The sequence below is a fragment of the Schistocerca americana genome, chromosome 6 (assembly GCF_021461395.2).
Source record: "Schistocerca americana isolate TAMUIC-IGC-003095 chromosome 6, iqSchAmer2.1, whole genome shotgun sequence".
Classification (NCBI taxonomy): domain Eukaryota; kingdom Metazoa; phylum Arthropoda; class Insecta; order Orthoptera; family Acrididae; genus Schistocerca; species Schistocerca americana.
In genome coordinates this window covers 52,573,571-52,594,446 of record NC_060124.1, presented here as the reverse complement: position 1 = coordinate 52,594,446, position 20,876 = coordinate 52,573,571, and positions in this window count along the sequence as shown.

Sequence of the window (20,876 nt, the reverse complement as noted above, 5' to 3'; positions counted from 1 at the left end):
AAGAGTCCATGCTTACTAGACATTTTTTGGTGTTTTGGGCCAGGCTACTTCCACCCAAAATACGGAAAGCAAAGAGTCTGCAACAGGAGCGATTTGTTTCACATTGCCGAAGATGAAGAAAAGCTCTTAGCTCTTAAGGTGTGCATTTTAGAGCCCTTGTTTACTAGACCTTTCTGTGCTTCGAATAACCGTTCCTCTCATATCCCTGCATACTGACCATTCCTCCTGGGACATCCTGTATTTCAAAGCGCAATAAATCGCTAATTTCCTGCATTTCATACTTCTCAACTAAATTGGCGATTTTCCTTTCCGCTTTCGGTACTGGAAAACATTTCGGAAAGCCCCCTTATTATTATTTATGAAAACGGAGGCTCCTCAACATTCAATACAACCTTGTGCGGTGCAAAACCTATCCCTTATTTTACTATAACAAAAAAAAAAAAAAAATAGCGTCATAAGACCTGTGACAGCCGTCGCATTTATCTCTTCAACGCTTTAAGTCAAGTCTATTGCACTTTTGTTTCATGAGTCTCCTGACTGATTTGATGCTCCCCACCACAAATTCCTCTTCTACAAGAAGCTCTCCACCTAACAGAAGCTGTTGCACCATCCGTTCTCAGCTACCTGCTGAACGTATTCCAGTCTCTGTCTTCCCCTACAGTTTTTACCTCCGTAGTTCCCTGAAGATATTCCCTGACATCTTAAAAGTCCATCCTTCTTGTTAGTATTTCCGGTATGTTTCTTTCTTCACTGATTCTGCGGAGAATCTCCTCATTCCTTATTAGTCCACCTGATTTTCGACATTCTTCTGTAGCACATCTCAAACGCTTCTGTTCTCTTGTGCTTCGATTTTCCGACTGTCCATGATTCACTAACAAACGCCCATTCTTAGAAATTTCTTCCTCAAATTAAGGCCCATCTTTGATACCAACAGACATCTCTTGGCCAGGAATGCCCTCTTTGCCTGTGATAGTCTGCATTTTATATCCTCCTTGCTTCGCTCATCATGGGTTATTTTGCTATTCCACATGACGAACGCAAATTATTAAGATACCTATGCAACACGCGTCCATAGTACACAATACTTTTGAAGAGAACTGGTCTGTACTACCGACGTAATGGCATTCAAAATGTCCAGAGTGCCTACTTGCTTCGCCCATCATGGGTTATTTTGCTGTTCCACATGTTGGGTGCAAATTATTAAGATACCTATGCAACGCGCGTACATAACCCATGGTACTTTTGAAGGGAACTGGTCTGTACTAACGATGTAATGGCATTCAAAATCTTAGTCGAACTACGGACGTGTGACTTTTATAGTTGCATATCACATTTCTTGGAATATTTGGTTTTCACTGGAATAAAGTGGTAAATCACATGAGACATGCTACCATAGCAATGGAAGTCTTTTTTCTGTAAATGGGTTGAGCTAGTTGTTTGTGTATAGTTCCCATCCTGATAAAACGTTGTATGCCAATGAAACCGGCGGATGTGGCTGATGTAAGTTTCACTTCAAAGGATATTGTATCGTTAAATAAAAGCATAGATAGGGAAACAGATCCGTCATCCTGGAGGCACAATGTCAAGAAAAGTAGGAGGAACAGTAGAAAATGTTATATTTCTCCAATCGGTAAAGGAGTGCCTGACAAAAACTACGTCAAATGAAGTAAGTACAAGAACGTTATATATCATTATAATGTAAAATCGTACACTGCAATAATTTGTTTGGTCTGATAATTGGTTTGGTCAAAACAAAAAAGGGGAAATGATTCTTTTGTACAACCGCCTTATTTCGACAGGTTGTTTTACAACAGTACTTCGAAAGTTTAGTGTTTCGGAGCATAGCTTTCTGTCCTGAGACCGTATTTTCCATTGATTGAGAGAAAAAAAAAGAGTACTGAATTGCGTGATTACATTGAATACAAATGCAGATGATCCAAATTTACTGTGTCTTCGACTTAGTCATAAATTCATTCACCCTTGGGTACTGAGGCGTGCCGAGTATTCCGGTTTGATTGCGTGTTGTACTATTTCAGCAAGATTACAATAAAACTACTTACTTATTATTAATGTAACAAGAGGTTTTATTTAATCACCGCTTTTTCGGGCGAATAATCGTTATTTTGTTAAAGAAATCTACGCCTGGGAAGGTGTAGCAATGTTTCCTGTCAAGCACAAAAGTAACCACATATAACCGGCAAACAAGCTAAATGAATGATACGTAATCTGAACTAAACAAGACTAACGATTTTTAGCAATCTTCAGTGCTGTTGCATAATAGCCTCTTTACTAGTTGCAAACCGTTTATCGAGTTTAACGCTACTGTTATTCGAGATGGCAGCATTTTTCTTTAAGCAAAATCAACAGTTTTGTCGCACAATACCACACGCACACAACACTAATGTATTTTTTCCTGTCTAAATATTTCATAAAGGTTGTTACGAAATAACCAGACTTCATACATCAGCATATAAGAATTTGTATCACGTAAGATGTTGTTTGCAATCATAGAAGTTCACTATATTTAGAGATTATTCACAGTCTAACTAGACTTTATTACCTCAGAGTGGATTCTGGGCCACCAACACACAATTATTTTTCGCAATTATGACCAACAACATTTATGTCTATATAAAAAATTAATTTAAAACTGTCGCTGCAATATTTCACTAAGATGGCGGCTAACATAAGACAATCAATTATCGATTCTGTTTCAGGCCCGCCGGCCGGTGTGGCCGTGCGGTTAAAGGCGCTTCAGTCTGGAACCGCGTGACCGCTACGGTCGCAGGTTCGAATCCTGCTTCGGGCATGGATGTGTGTGATGTCCTTAGGTTAGTTAGGTTTAAGTAGTTCTAAGTTCTAGGGGACTGATGACCACAGAAGTTAAGTCACATAGTGCTCAGAGCCATTTGAACCATTTTTGTTTCAGGCCCAGTTTTACTACTAACCTTCACTATATGAATTAACATTTGAAAATATTTCTCAACGTTAATCGCTTGTTATTCAGCATTTACCAGTAAACCGCGCTGTAGATCAATAGCGTTAATTACTGCTCTCCTATATAGTTGATCAGAAAACTTAACATTTGCATGGGACGAGAATCACAATGAAGTAAAACTCAAAACAGAGAAGACTCATTTCAATGACACGTAAACTCTATTTTTCAAATATTAAATTAGCAACACAATACAGTTTTCTACAGACCTCTGTGTTACGAGACATCTGTCACATCCTATCAGTACAAGAGTTCGAAGAAGAAGAAAGATTGTTCTAGAATAATTATAAATAACAAAAGATGGAGATTTTCATTATCTCTTCCCATGAGTATTGTCTGAGATATAATTTTTTTACAAAATATTGCACTATGTCATTGACAATAATTATTTATTATTTTACTAACGATGATCTCCTTTTTCTTAATATCACTAGAATGTTCATTCACATTCCAAACACAATGCTGTCGTGAATATTATTCTGGATAAAACATAGAAGTGGATATTATAGTAGGTCACTCTCTGCTAACAACAAAAGAGGAAATCAGCCTATGGTTAAAATCCCTATATCTGTTGTGAGGTTTTCTTTGTTGTGCAAAGAGTTTCTTCCTCTATCGGCAGAGAAAATGAGGAACTTGTTGGTTATGTGTAAATACCTTGACGTGCAATACAGGGAATTTTATGCGAATTTACTTTCTGAGAGTTCTATTTATTTTTCCTCTGTTTTATTTTTCTTTGTTAAGGTTCCTTGTTCTATATAGGACCAGCTTCTTTTTAGGAAGTTAATTAAATAAATGCATGGTATTAATTCAGATTTCAGATAATATATTCTGTTGTTAATGTACATTATTTTTTGTCATTATAAGAGAAATAATACTTTTTATATAAAATATTTTTTGACATGCTCCAAAATGTGCTTTTACAGGATAAGCTACATAGACAATGTGACAACTTTCTAACTATTGTCATATATTCTAAGTACATGTTCTATAATGCATACTGTATCACTTTATCATACACAATAAAACGTATAAAGAAATAGTACCAAAGGAAAACAACAACTATTTTTACTTCCTGAAAAATTATGAAATTTTTATATACAACCTCCTTTGAGGTTTATATGTTGGTGACAAGTAGTCCATTCTGGACTAGTCATTGCTAACTCCGTAGTATTTGCTAGTACACTATGGAAACAACAATCCCTCTTTCGACAGAGAAACTAGTGTCACTCGAACCTTATTGGGAATGCCGTCAATGTGAATGAAAGGAAACAAAAAATATTGTAGTTGACAAGCATACATAAATATGGATGTGTAATGCGACTGTAAAATGACTCGCTCTATAACACACCGATTAACCGTACAAATAATCAACGGAGCGTTGAACTAACTAATTTAGAATCCTTGTCCAGCGCATCTGTCGACTGCTGTCGCGTTTGATGGTCACTCCGAGTTTTACGGAGGTAGGGTGTGTGAGTGGGCCGTCGGAAACCATGACATATTCCAAATAAATAAATGAATAAAGTTAAATATTTGTAGCAAGCAAGATCATTGTTGCACGTTTCGCTTGTAGTGATTTAACTGTTTTTTAATGACACTGGAGTCACAAAGCTGAACAGTCTAACTCTTGAGAGACAGGTATATTATATGTATTATAAATAACTTCAACTATTGCAGAATATACTTCTATAACATTATCAAGAAAGTCTGAGAATCTTTTACAAACAGGGAGACGTACATTTAAAAAAATCTGAATCTGGTGGCCGCCACACCACGGTGAACGCATACAACAGTCAACAACAGTGCCATTTATCTTAGGATCTCATGAAGGCTTTTACGGCCTGTGCGTCATTAACTAACATTTAAATATAACCAAGAGTGACTTGTTCGTGATAAATCTTCAATGAACCGTTGCGCTGAAGTGGTATGCTGTTATAAACGCAAGTTATAATACGAAATACGACGAACTACAGTATCGAATCTTACAAGTTCCTTTATCGACAGCTATCGAGTTTCGTGTTCGCGTCGAACTTTCTAGAATGATTCAACACTATATACTCATCAAGTTGCTTCTCCTTCTCTACACTACCAACTTCCATAAACATGCTTGCATGATTCGTGGCTAAATTACTAGACTAAATATCCAAAACAAATTTGGGGCAGTGCACTGAACGTTTTTGAGGGCAGAGAATAGAACACTTTAACGCGTTGTATGACATTCAAAACCAGACCAATTCATAATTAAAATATACACAAATCAGATCAGCAAACAGATAGTTACTTGCTACATCGACTGAGACGTACACTATGGCTGCATTTATCGTGCATCCGATTTTCCACATAATTTCTTGTCGCGACAGAATGTAATATCTAGAAACCTTTTTCTTAATTATGTTTTCTTTGTTAACAATTATAGAAGTTTGTTACTGACGTATACCTATCAAGATTTTTGAAAACTGTTTGTTAATTCGCTTTCATCCCATCACCGATTTCCTTACCAAAAGAACAAAGCAGGTTGCTAGAGAAATCTATTCTTTTCAAATCCCTTCGACACGGAAATTCGGCAAGAACGTTCCAAGTTACGCATATGTGGAGGATTTTCAGTTTTAGGGTTCGCGTGATAACTAAGGGAAACCTGCCGTAAACATTGTTTGGAAACAGGAGAAAGGAATAATTTTTAATTTTTTTTTCGGGACGAAACTGTGTGTACCACATCAGTAGAATTTTCTCAAATTTGTTTTATTCCCCGACTCTGTCGCGGAGCCATGTTGACTGCAAGGGCCAATTATTTTCAAATACCACGCAACCTGACTGTGGGCAGAGAGGGTCGGAATTGCATTTTTTTAGCTTTCCATTTTCTGCGCCTACTATATACTTCGGACTTTCAAAAATGATTGTCCCTATAATTTTTCGTGTTCACGAGAACAGTTTACTGAACAAACGAACAGATAGTATATTACAGGTATTCCCCGCCAATGTCTATGCACTTTTGCCACAATACTGGCAATTTCCGCATTTCCGTAATTGCGTAGGATGCCATTCTCACGGGGTATCTTGGCGCTACTGGTGGGTAACTCCATGAAGTTCGTCTTTAGTGGTCAACTTCTAACCCCGGATGACCTTTATCATTGCATCGAATAGGGCGAGTCGCTAGGACCCAGACCCGACGAGTACAGAAGATATGGCAGCACATAAACTCTAGTTCACGAAAACAGTCCTCGTGAACTATGGTGTGGAGGGTTTCTCTTGATAGACCTGTTGCCTGCTCTAGTTCATTACGAGTCATTGGCCTATGCCACAGTATGAAGTCGTTGACATGCCGGGAATTGTTTGGTTTGCGTGTAGCTGATCGACCCCAGTGCTTTTGCATTTTGGCACAATACCTGTCATCTTGAATTCTGGCACTCAATGAAACAGGAGTCTGCGACTTGCTGATGTTTGCCCACATATGGCTACTAACCTTTTGTGGATCTCTGAGGCAGTCACACCTCCCCTCCAGAGAAGCCACTCTGTGCACCGTTGCCCCACTTTGAGTGCTTCCATGTTGTTGTATCAGTGTCCACCAGCGCATTGTAGAGCCAGAACAGGTTCTGCTGCATTGCGCCACCTACAGTCAATCGAGGTCACCTTGCACCACTTCTCTCCAGTTTTCGAAAATACTGAACACAAAGTAAGTTCCACCTCATAACAGACATTGTATCATTTTACATCTACGAGGTGCATTCAAGTTCTAAGGCCTCCGATTTTTTTTCTAATTAACTACTCACCCGAAATCGATGAAACTGGCGTTACTTCTCGACGTAATCGCCCTGCAGGCGTACACATTTTTCACAACGCTGACGCCATGATTCCATGGCAGCGGCGAAGGCTTCTTTAGGAGTCTGTTTTGACCAGTGGAAAATCGTTGAGGCAATAGCAGCACGGCTGGTGAATGTGCGGCTACGGAGAGTGTCTTTCATTGTTGGAAAAAGCCAAAAGTCACTAGGAGCCAGGTCAGGTGAGTAGGGAGCATGAGGAATCACTTCAAAGTTGTTATCACGAAGAAACTGTTGCGTAACATTAGCTCGATGTGCGGGTGCGTTGTCTTGGTGAAACGGCACACGCGCAGCCCTTCCCGGACGTTTTTGTTGCAGTGCAGGAAGGAATTTGTTCTTCAAAACATTTTCGTAGGATGCACCTGTTACCATAGTGCCCTTTGCAACGCAATGGGTAAGGATTACGCCCTCGCTGTCCCAGAACATGGACACCATCATTTTTTCAGCACTGGCGGTTACCCGAAATTTTTTTGGTGGCTGTGAATCAGTGTGCTTCCATTGAGCTGACTGGCGCATTGTTTCTGGATTGAAAAATGGCATCCACGTCTCATCCATTGTCACAACCGACGAAAAGAAAGTCCCATTCGTGCTGTCGTTGCGCGTCAACATTGCTTGACAACATGCCACACGGGCAGCCATGTGGTCGTCTGTCACCATTCGTGGCACCTACCTGTTTGACACTTTTCGCATTTTCAGGTCGTCATGCAGGATTCTGTGCACAGAACCCACAGAAATGCCAACTCTGGAGGCGATCTATTCAACAGTCATTCGGCGATCCCCCAAAACAATTCTCTCCACTTTCTCGATCATGTCGTCAGACCGGCTTGTGCGAGCCTGAGGTTGTTTCGGTTTGTTGTCACACGATGTTCTGCCATCATTAAACTGTCGCACCCACGAACGCACTTTCGACACATCCATACTCCATCACCACATGTCTCCTTCAACTGTCGATGAATTTCAATTGGTTTCACACCACGCAAATTCAGAAAACGAATGATTGCACGCTGTTCAAGTAAGGAAAACGTCGCCATTTTAAGTATTTAGAACAGTTCTCATTCTCGCCGCTGGCGGTAAAATTCCATCTGCCGTACGGTGCTACCATCTCTAGGACGTATTGACAATGAATGTGGCCTCATTTTAAAACAAAACGCATGTTTCTATCTCTTTCCAGTCCGGAGAAAAAAAATCGGAGGCCTTAGAACTTGAATACACCTCGTATAGTCACTGTGTGCTTGGAAAAGAGAAAATATGTATTAATTATGCCTAGTTGGAGTAAAATTTCTGTTTTAATACTGGTACAAAGTTACGATATCGTGTAAGGTAACTTTAGACCAGCCTGAAAAAAAACCATAGTATTTTTCCTAAATCTAATGCTCAGGGTAAATTTAGATCATACCAGAAGGAAATCACGTGTTAATAAAAAATGAACACAAACAGTGTTAATTCAGCATTGCATATTTACTCTGAACTAGCAACATATGTGTGTGCAGCTGGCATTGCTAACTTAAATACTGTCGCCAGAAGCTCTCTTTCAGCCAATGCAATTAAAGGATATTCAAGAGCCTGAGATCTAGTAAGAGGGTGGAAAGACAACTGAAATACCAACTAGAAACCACAGAGGCAATAAAACTGTTAATTTTAGTACAAAATAATGTAACTAGGTGTATCAGCAAGGCCGGCCGCGGTGGTCGTGCGGTTCTAGGCGCTCCAGTCCGGAGCCGCGCTGCTGCTACGGTCGCAGGTTCGAATCCTGCCTCGGGCATGGGTGTGTGTGATGTCCTTAGGTTAGTTAGGTTTAAGTAGTTCTAAGTTCTAGGGGACTGATGACCACAGCAGTTGAGTCCCATAGTGCTCAGAGCCATTTGAACCATTTTTGTATCAGCAACCATTTGAAACAAAAGTAGTAAGTGGTACAAAGTTATCTGACTGGCAAAAAGTTACCCTGATTGATTCAATGAGAAGCAGCAACGCCGTCTGCTGGAGGTAGATAGTAATACACGCTAGTCTGTCTTCATACATACATCGACACAAATTTCAGACTGATGCTTTCCCGTAGTTGTAGAGGGAAGTACAAGGGTATCGTCAGAAGTTCCCCAGGAAAGTATTATGGACAGCTTGTATTTTCTGTATACAGAAATAATCTGGCGGGGAGGGCGGGCAGCAACCTGCGTTTGCATGCAGACGATGCTGTGGTGTAGGGAATGGTGTCCCAGTTGAGTGACTGTAAGAGGATACAAGACGAGTTACATAAAATTTCTGGTTCGTGTGATCAGTGGCAAATGTAGAAAAATGTAAAATTCGAATACAGCGTTTCGAGTGTTCTGTTTGACACAGTCACATCGTTTAAATATCTGGGCGTAACATTGCAAAGCAATGTGAAACGGAACGAGAGTTTGAGGATGTGGTAGGGAAGGTGAATGGCTGACTTCACTTCATAAAGAGAATTTTGGGAAAGTGTGGTTCATCTGTGAAAGAGACAGCTTATAGAACGCTAGTGAGACCTGCTCTTCAGTACTGCTGGAGCCTATGAGAAACGCACCAGACCGGATTAAAAGAAAATATAAAAAGCATTTCAGAGGCAGGCTGCTAGATTTATTACCGTTAGGTTCGAACAACACGAAAGTATTACAGAGATGCTTTGGGGACGAAGATGGGAATCCCTGCCGCGCAGGATTAGCCGAGCGGTCTGAGGCGCTGCAGTCATGACCTGTACGGCTGGTCCCGGCCGAGGTTCGAGTCCTCCCTCGGGCATGGGTGTGTGTGTTTGTCCTTAGGATAATTTAGGTTAAGTAGTGTGTAAGCTTAGCGACTGATGACCTTAGCAGTTAAGTCCCATAAGATTTCACACACATTTGAACATTTTTGGGAATCCCTGGAGCGAAAGCGACTCTCATTTCGTGGTACACTATCGATTAAGTTTAAAGAACCGGCATTTGCAGCTGATGGCATAACGATTCTACTGCCGCCAAAATACATCTCGTGACGGTACCACGATGATGTTGTTGTTGTTGTGGTCTTCAGTCCTGAGACTGGTTTGATGCAGCTCTCCATGCTACTCTATCCTGTGCAAGCTTCTTCATCTCCCAGTACCTACTGCAATCTTCATCCTTCTGAATCTGTTTAGTGTATTCATCTCTTGGTCTCCCTCTACGATTTTTACCCTCCACGCTGCCCTCCAATACTAAATTGGTGATCCCTTGATGCCTCAGAACATGTCCTACCAACCGATCCCGTCTTCTGATCAAGTTGTGCCACAAACTTCTCTTATCCTCAATCCTATTCAATACTTCCTCATTAGTTATGTGATCTACCCATCTAATCTTCAGCATTCTTCTGTAGCACCACATTTCGAAAGCTTCTATTCTCTTCTTGTCCAAACTATTTATCATCCATGTTTCACTTCCATACATGGCTACACTCCATACAAATACTTTCAGTCTACATTTTTTATCCTCTCTACTTCGACCATCATCAGTTATTTTGCTCCCCAAATAGCAAAACTCCTTTACTACTTTAAGTGTCTCATTTCCTAATCTAATTCCCTCAGCATCACCCGACTTAATTCGACTACATTCCATTATCCTCGTTTTGCTTTTGTTGGTGTTCATCTTATATCCTCCTTTCAAGACACTGCCCATTCCATTCAACTGCTCTTTCGAGTCCTTTGCTGTCTCTGACAGAATTACAATGTCATCGGCGAACCTGAAAGTTTTTATTTCTTCTCCATGGATTTTAATATCTACTCCGAATTTTTCTTTTGTTTCCTTTACTGCTTGCTCAATATACAGATTGAACAACATCGGGGAGAGGCTACAACCCTGTCTTACTCCCTTCCCAACCACTGCTTCCCTTTCACGTCCCTCGACTCTTATAACTGCCATCTGGTTTCTGTACAAATTGTAAATAGCCTTTCGCTCCCTGTATTTTACCCCTGCTACCACGATGATAAGATAGGAGAAATTTAGGCTCATATGGAGACATACAGAAAGTCGCTTTCCCCTCGCTCTGTTGCCGAGGGGAACAGGAAAGGAAATGACTAACAGTGGAACACGATACCCTCCGCCACGCACCGTACGGTGGCTTGCATAGTATGTATGTAGATGTAAAGATGAAGATGAAGATCATAGTCAGAGTGAGCTGTTTGCGTTGTTTCAGTGTTCATGGAGAGTCTTCAGCCAGATACCACTAGGAGGGCACGGAGGATCTAACCAGGAAACATTCGGGATGTGGTTTCAGCTTTCGGAATTTTTCTTGCAACCAAGAGAAACTTCCAGAAAATTTTAGCCCAATGAGTGGCCTGAGAAGGATGTATTTTTAGTTTGATTCTCTCACAATATATCTGAGACAAACAAAGTAAAAGGCTAGCATATGTGTAAATATACACTCCTGGAAATTGAAATAAGAACACCGTGAATTCATTGTCCCAGGAAGGGGAAACTTTATTGACACATCCAGGGGTCAGATACGTCACATGATCACACTGACAGAATCACAGGCACATAGACACAGGCAACAGAGCATGCACAATGTCGGCACTAGTACAGTGTATATCCACCTTTCGCAGCAATGCAGGCTGCTATTCTCCCATGGAGACGATCGTAGAGATGCTGGATGTAGTCCTGTGGAACTGCTTGCCATGCCATTTCCACCTGGCGCCTCAGTTGGACCAGCGTTCGTGCTGGACGTGCAGACCGCGTGAGACGACGCTTCATCCAGTCCCAAACATGCTCAATGGGGGACAGATCCGGAGATCTTGCTGGCCAGGGTAGTTGACTTACACCTTCTAGAGCACGTTGGGTGGCACGGGATACATGCGGACGTCCATTGTCCTGTTGGAACAGCAAGTTCCCTTGCCGGTCTAGGAATGGTAGAACGATGGGGGTTCGATGACGGTTTGGATGTACCGTGCACTATCCAGTGTCCCCTCGACGATCACCAGTGGTGTACGGCCAGTGTAGGAGATCGCTCCCCACACCATGATGCCGGGTGTTGGCCCTGTGTGCCTCGGTCGTATGCAGTCCTGATTGTGGCGCTCACCTGCACGGCGCCAAACACGCATACGACCATCATTGGCACCAAGGCAGAAGCGACTCTCATCGCTGAAGACGACACGTCTCCATTCGTCCCTCCATTCACGCCTGTCGCGACACCACTGGAGGCGGGCTGCACGATGTTGGGGCGTGAGCGGAAGACGGCCTAACGGTGTGCGGGACCGTAGCCCAGCTTCATGGAGACGGTTGCGAATGGTCCTCGCCGATACCCCAGGAGCAACAGTGTCCCTAATTTGCTGGGAAGTGGCGGTGCGGTCCCCTACGGCACTGCGTAGGATCCTACGGTCTTGGCGTGCATCCGTGCGTCGCTGCGGTCCGGTCCCAGGTCGACGGGCACGTGCACCTTCCGCCGACCACTGGCGACAACATCGATGTACTGTGGAGACCTCACGCCCCACGTGTTGAGCAATTCGGCGGTACGTCCACCTGGCCTCCCGCATGCCCACTATACGCCCTCGCTCAAAGTCCGTCAACTGCACATACGGTTGACGTCCACGCTGTCGCGGCATGCTACCAGTGTTAAAGACTGCGATGGAGCTCCGTATGCCACGGCAAACTGGCTGACACTGACGGCGGCGGTGCACAAATGCTGCGCAGCTAGCGCCATTCGACGGCCAACACCGCGGTTCCTGGTGTGTCCGCTGTGCCGTGCGTGTGATCATTGCTTGTACAGCCCTCTCGCAGTGTCCGGAGCAAGTATGGTGGGTCTGACACACCGGTGTCAATGTGTTCTTTTCTCCATTTCCAGGAGTGTATTTGGCTGGTCCGGGCGGAGGTTCGAGTCCTCCCTCGGGCGTGGCTGTGTGTGTTTGTCCTTAGGATAACTTAGGTTAAGTAGTGTATAAGCTTAGGGACTGATGACCTTAGCAGTTAAGTCCTATAAGATTTCACATACATTTGAACATTTTTTTGTAAATATATTTGTGTAAGTCGAAACAAAGTAAATTCCATGAGTTGGTCGAAATACGATGGCGATCGTCAGCGACGCAAACGACAGCTACCGCTGTGGCACAATATATAAATCGTCAGCTAACAACAAAATCAAATTTGTAAACAAACTGCAAGTACTAATTCTGTCCATATTGTGTAACTAGTTGTGGTCTCAGAGTCTTTCAGGGCGACACACTTCAATCAAATCTTGGTTTACAAGCCGCGTAACTTCGGATAAAGTAATAGAGTCTGTTTACGAACTACATCATTTCGAATAAAGTTCTACAACTAGTTCTGTACGTAATACTGGTTTAATATTGCTAATCTGTTAAATTATTCTCAATGTTCAACATAACTGAAATACTCTTGGCATTAATTAACTTGGTCCGTTCTTGTCAGTCATCTACTTACCAAGATACGTAAAATTACAGGGCGTTGTCGCCTCTTATGCTGACAAATGTGGTGTTATACTGAGCTTATGTAATATGTATTCACTGTCCGTCTCGTTGGGCTGCCGATCTCCCGTCCTCAAACGACAAAGTGAGTGCAGGAGTGTCTACCATCAATGTCAATCAGCTTAAAATAGCCCATTCATGTCAAGTGCACTTTTGCAGAGTTCGTAAATGGCGATTCTATTAACGGGTGCTGAGAGTGTATTGGCACAAAAATAGACATCAATATAAGCCAGCGCCACTACAAATGTATTTCATCCAATACCGGCGCTAAAAATATTCTCGCCGTCCACCGTTGGGAATTCCGGGTAATTTTCTGTCCTCCGCCTGCTCGATAAGCGCAATAAAGATTCCCGTTCCACGAATACAGTCAGTCACAACACACATAGTCCTCGCAACATTTGTGCTCGTATTCTTTACTATACAACATGCATTTCACAGTCTTCCAGTGCAATAAAATTTTTGCTTTCACTGTGTTCAAAAGCTATCATGTTGGACAAAGAAGGCAGAAACCAACAATTGTACCTTTCACCAGTCACTTCTTTAAAAGACAGAGAACCGGTGGATCCGTTCTTGGTAAGCCTATTAAATTACATGTAAAAGAATTTCATTATGTAAGGCAAGGAGACCTAATAGTGTCCCTGCTCCAAATTTCATCTCCCTGGGTGGGACCTTCTCGTTAGGTTTTGAAAGGGAAGGATAACCTTTGAGCTGGGCAAGCTAGAACACAACGGTTCTGACGTGACAAGCGGCAGAGAATAACAGCAGAACCTTTTATTTGTTTTCATAGTTAACACAGGCATACAGAGGTAAATAGAAGAATTTTTACTTTTTTCCTTAAACACTAAAACAAATAATCCTTAAAACATTGTAATCATGCAAATCTTTTAGAATGCTGACGGAAGTTCTGAACTTCCTATATTTTCCCTTTTTTTTCATCAGAACCAATAACCTATAAAAAACTTAAGATAATTCAAAATATTTAAAGGTAGTTACTGCAATTCTGAATCACCAAACATTTCCTTTCCCTTAAACATTAAAACCAATAACGTTAAAAAATTACAAATCATCCATGGTATTTGGAACAATCACTGTAGGTATAGATTGCCCAAGTTTCCTTTTTCAACATTAAAACCAATAACTTTTAAAAAAATTAAAATCATTCAAGGTAGTCTTTTTAAAACAATTACTCTTAAGTTCAGAATCAGTTTTACATTAGTGCACCGTAACCGGCCATAGGGATACTGACATGTGAATAACTTAACGGCAGTTCAACTAGTTCGCTTGTCAGAAAACCAATGTTAGAATAGTTACTAAAAAAACCTATAAAAAATTCAATTACAATTTACAGAAGCATAACATGCGCTAATGCAGCCGCACACAAATCAAACTTTCATCAGTGTCACATACATCGGTACATGGCTCATTTCACTACAGTCCCAAGCTAAGAACAAACACTGCAAACGACAAACTATGACTATCAGTTTTAACAGACTTTACGTTCAGCCTACATTTTGAACATGAGGCTATTTGGAACAATATAGTTAAACGTAGCTTTGTAATCACAGAAATTAATTAATCCCCTTTACATGAAAACTTCTACCAGTGGAACCTGGGAACTTGTATCTACAACTACGAAGTGCCCTGGAGCTGACATCACTTCTCTAGAATACCATGCACATAGTTCAACATGATTTGCACAGTCCGAGAAGTCTACAACAGAAAGGCATCAGATTAGCCACACATAACATGAAAATTAGCAGAACACTGCCAGGGTACAATTTCGTGACATTACAGTTAACGAGAAGCTCAACCGATTCTTCGGCGCTACATTCAATGTGATGCGTCCCAGAAGGAACATGAAAAATTCTCCAGAGACTTGCTAACCGAAAAGAAGTTTTATTTACTGGGTGACGCTGCACGGGACCGGAGTCGATCACAGACGGACGAACTACTGTCCGGCCGTGGCGATCGACTCAGTTAAAATTCCAGACTGAATGCCGACGCTCACCAAAATCAGTAGGAGTGCGAGGCTCTAATCCCGATGTTAGGCGCTTCCCGCCTTCCGCCGACTAAACAGCAACCTCAGGGCTGCTCACCCGTCACTCAGAAGACGCGGTACCGCTTGCCGCGCTTCCAATACACAACCAGCCTGCGCCTGGCTCTCCCTACATAGAGAGCCTGTATAGGGAGAGAGTGGCCAACCGGACGATACGGCCGCCATTTTTCTGCCAAGCTGCGGGCGGGACTTTTGAGTGGCCAGTAGTGGGGTAGTGGAGTACACACTCACCGAATCAAAAGCACAAGACAATATGGCGAAATCATTCGTTAAATGCCTTTCTTTACAGCTATAATATACTCATAGTAGCCTACTACGTATAGCACAGAAAAATTTGATACAGTGGCTGTAAAAATTATTCGTTACTTGCATTTATCTCCTTTAAAGTTCGCTTACTAGACATATTGCAATGAAAGTAATGTAAATAAGAAAAATATAGTGTATAGGATTTGTTTTGTATCTGAAGTGCATAACGCTAAAGATTTAAAGTACCTGTATTACGTGAGATGAATGAAAGTCGTAAGCAGTTGTTTACTTGTGACATGCATAAAAGTGTGAGACGTATTAGTACTTCTTGTCACGTCTTCAAACTTTTTGCATGTGACAAGTAAACAACTGCTTACGACTCAATACCTCTCGTAGATTACAAACGAAAAAGATTACTAAAATCAGGTAATGTTAAATGTAGGCTACTGTAATAACGACCAAATATAACAAGAAAACTACCGTATCCCTTCTACCCCACAGTAAGTAGGCCTATTAAAAACTGTCTTCAAGAGTACCTACAATTATTTACTACGAATAATGTTTCAGCAGCCACGAAAACTGCGGAAAACGTGCTTACAACTTGGCTGCGTCAACAGTCAGGCATTAATACTCAAACCAAAATAATGGCTAGTGTTCTGATACGGAACGAAATAAAGTTTGACGCTATAAAGTCGAATGACCATGGCACAAAAATTACAGGAACTTTCCGTTTCCAGCAAGGACTGTCAGATATTGGCTTCAGAAAAGCTTGTGATGCTGCCAGTATGCACGAACTGTTAAAGAAATAAGAGCTTAAAAATGCAGTAAACTGTAATAGGCCTACCTGTTTTGCGTGACTAAAAATATTTTTAAAAACTGACACCTTAAAATCAACTCATATTTAAGATCGCAAACGCTAATTACGTACTAAAAACGATATGCAACTAAATGGAACATGCATGCACAACGCATAACAAATCTCTCAATAATTCAGATACCTTTTAATCGTTTCCAAAAGTCCTCTGAACTACAATTCAACTCAAAAGCACGGCGAAAATAGGAAGCGCGAGAGACGTTTGGCAGAAAAATGGCGCCAAAGCTAATCAACCAATCACGGGCAACTTCACCTATGGCCACTCTCTCTGTATACATGCTCTCTATCCCTACACTGCTTACTCTGCCCTCTGTCGTCTAGACCACCAGTTCCCTAAGGCTCGCCCGCCGCACGCTTAAAGCTGCTATCCATGACTGGCACCTCTGACTACAGAACAAATTTTATTTGCGTAAAGGTGCACTGATGCCAGAAATTGATACGGTCACATGTATGCCTCGCAGAAATACAACCGAAAATCATACGACCGTATCACTAGGAAATTTTCTACGGTCGGTAAGAAATTTTTTAGTGTTTGTACATGATTGACATCAGTCCATATTATTGTTTAGAAAGTTGTGTACAATATGCTTATCTTCCGAGTACGAGCGTTTTCGTCTTTTTACGCCGAGGTATATTAGTGAAGCAGTCAAATTAACAGCCTGCTATTCCTAGTGATATCACTGATTTGTGTTCAATTACTGCGCTGTATTTCAGTCGTGTGTTGGTGTTTCTGGAGTGTAATCATTATTGTCAAGGATTTGACCTGTATTGCTTTAACGGCCATTATGATATATATGAGGATGTTCGTAACTTAGTTCCTAATGCAGTTCCTATTTTCGTCCCAGGGACGAGATTTGGAAATTTTATTAAAAGTTCGTTATATTTGCTATTTATAAACATTATTTTACTTTTTCCTACAGAAAAACGCAGGTAAAGAGAAATGGATTCATTGCAAAAAATGATTCGCTTGTTATGAGACAACACGGTCTTCGTCTACACAGACACACAGATTCATATGTGACAGATGTTTTGAAGGCGGAAAATAACTTGGAAACATTGTTCATTCATGGTCTTCAAGAGGTTAATAATAGTGAAAATGTTTCCCAATGTTACAATGGAGAAAAAAAACATTTAAATTAATTGTTCTGTTGAGACAGTTTATCTGGGACGAAATTGCGATTTTTTTGTGCGTTTCTTTTTTTTCAGTGTTAACGTTTATGTCAAATACAGGCTATAGCAGATTACAACATTTTAATTGTAACTTGCCTAAAAATGCAGAATAAATTGTTCATCAAAAAAATACCGTTGAAAATTACATACAGACGCCCGGTACTCACTGCTTTACTTCTGCCAGTGAGTCGTGCTTCGGTAGCTCAGATGGTAGAGCACTTGCCCGCGAAAGGCAAAGGTCCAGAGTTCGAGTCTCTGTCGGGCACACAGTTTTAATCTGCCAGGAAGTTTCATATCAGCGCACACTCCGCTGCAGAGTGAAAATCTCATTCTGGAAACATCCCCCAGGCTGTGGCTAAGCCATGTCTCCGCAATATCCTTTCTTTCAGGAGTGCTAGTTCTGCAAGGTTCGCAGGAGAGCTTCTGTAAAGTTTGGAAGGTAGGAGACGAGGTACTGGCAGAAGTCAAGCTGTGAGTACCGGGCGTGAGTCGTGCTTCGGTAGCTCAGATGGTAGAGCACTTGCCCGCGAAAGGCAAAGGTCCCGAGTTCGAGTCTCGGTCGGGCACACAGTTTTAATCTGCCAGGAAGTTTTGATTTTGACATGGTTTTCAGTAATAGACAGACTGATTCGCGATGAAGATTTGTGTATATAATTTATCAGTGTTCCACGCGAATTGGCTGACCTACGAATTAGCTGAATTGGGTGAATTAAAGCCCCCACCGTTGTGAATACGATGCTGTTGTGAAGTGAGTGGCGGAACCCCTTTGAATCGCTTAAGGTTGCGTAACGACTGTGCAACACCGACAAAAGCTATTGTTCCTGGGAGGCTGGTGTGAGTTACTGACTACTTGCTAAGCAATCTGCAAGTAGAAGATGTACCAGATATTAAGCTGATAACAACAGATTTTTGTATGGAGTTAATGTTAACAGTAAACAGCTGCTGCAGTTCCGAAGAATAGCAAAGCTTGACCAGTTTTTATATTGGGCCTAGTTTTCTAGGTCGCGGATTTGAACCCCAGTCGTATCATGGATTTCTCAGTCTCTCTTTTAAACTATCATTCACTTCTCAGTGATGTGGAGATGCACTGTAAACAAGATGTGGTTCAGATTCTACATTTAACAGTATGATTATCTGGTAGGTTACGTACATGTAAGTCACTGAAGTTGTGTCCATTTGAAGGACTCGCACCTGGACAATGAGCCTCTCGAAATTACTTACCAGATTCTATACTCTATACATACCTTTTTCTTCCATATATACATGTCATCAATTAACGGTCCCTCGTCCCTCGCCCGCTCCCCTCCCCCACCACCCATAGCTTCTGTCTGTATGTTCAGGCTAAATTCAGGAATTGTTGTAGGGGTTTTGATTTAGTTTCCACTAGTAGATAAATTGATTCACTAGGAGTGTGTGTGTGTGTGTGAGTGTATGTATAATTTATTACCGCTATGCCAGACAGGACAACCATCCATAGACGCACAGTGCTGCCTGTGCGAATCTGAGGTGAATTGCAAGTAATTTATTTAAGAAATTCTACTGCTGAAAAAAAGGAACAACAGAAGAGAACATGTGAAATAAGTTTCCCCGAGTTGTTATTAATGATATAAAGTTGCTACGTCATGTGGAATACTTTGGAACATAGCCCATAGCCTGCAATTTTATTTTGAGTATTGTAATTTGTTCCATCATCTGCTTCCAGTCGGCAACAAGAACTTACTCTCTGGAAAACTCCTATACTTAGAGTTAAATTTTACTGTGTATTATGTTAGTAACTTCTAGATTTGTACGTTTAAGTTTTAGCATGTGAATTTAAATGTGTGCGATAGAAGGTCACATGCGGTTTTTATTACGTTTTGTATTACCTGTGTATGTAATTTTTAACAAATCACCTTTTACGTGTTCTCTTACACCATAGCTAGTAAATGTCGTATATAAAAAATCATTATTGTCATTAATAATAAACATGACTAACAACCTTTACTAACTAAAATATTGTACCACGGAACCTTACTTAGTGTCTTCCCAAGTAATATTGTCATTGTATATATTACGCTGAAATACGACATAAAACCAACAGTTTAATAATACTTGTTGTGCCACATTGACTGCAGCGGAGGTTACTTTTGGTCTTCAGTATTGTGAGTCTCACTGTCATAAAAGCTTTTCTTTCTAACTTATTGGAGTTTGGTATACATACTGCTCGGCTCATATTATGTTAACGGTAATCTGAAGATCACAAAACGTTCGTGGAACTGCCAGTAGAACAGATAATTAAGTTGGTTTTTTTTTTATTTTCACTAGTTTGAAGGAATCATACACAACCGCTCGCTCGACGAAATGTCTATCCCTATAGATGGGAAAGTTACACAAGTCTCAACAATTTACAGGAAAGGAAATGGAAGGAATCCGGTGTATCACTCGTAGATACACATCACTGACGTTCATTTGCAATAGCACGGATTCGTAAAATGTCGTACGAAGTAATGAGTGCCACTGACAGGGGACTCAAGTTTAATCCCTAATCGTAGATTTCCAGAACGCTTTTAACACTGTTTCTCACAATCTGATTCTAATCGAATTGCGTGCCTAACCAGCATAGTCTCAGTCTGCTACTAGATTCGTGACTTCCCATCAGAAAGGTCACACCTCGTAATAGTTTATGGAGTCATCTAGTGAAACATCAGCGATATTGGGGTTCCATAAGAAAGAGAAGTAAGTCATCTCCCGTTCTTTATGTAAACGATTTAGGAGATTTCCTTCAGATTGTTTGGAGATATTGCTGTCTTTCACCATCTAGTATAGTCATCTGAAGATCAAAACACACTGCAAAATGTTTAGAGAGGATGTCTGTGATGAGAAAAGTGGCAATTGATGCTAAAAAATAAAAAAGTAAAAGATCCGCCACATGGGCACTATAAAGATACCACAAATTTAAAGACTGTTAATTCAGCTAAATCGATAGGTATTACAATTATGGGCAACTTTAATTTGAACCATTACGCAGAAAATATAATGTGGAAGCGAACCAATGACCGCGTTTCAATGATAGAACATTTAGAATATTAATTAGTTCTAGTAAAACAGATTATAAATGGACATACTGGAGGAAATTAAAATGTTTAACAAAGTGCAAAACTGGAAAAATGGAATTCTTAACGACAAGACACATTTCAAGAGCTCACAGTTCATGAACTTTAACTGAAACTATCAAATTAAAAAATTCTAATTATTAGTAGTATGTGCGAATCTGTATGTTTAAGAGCTAAAGTCTTGTAACTTATTTG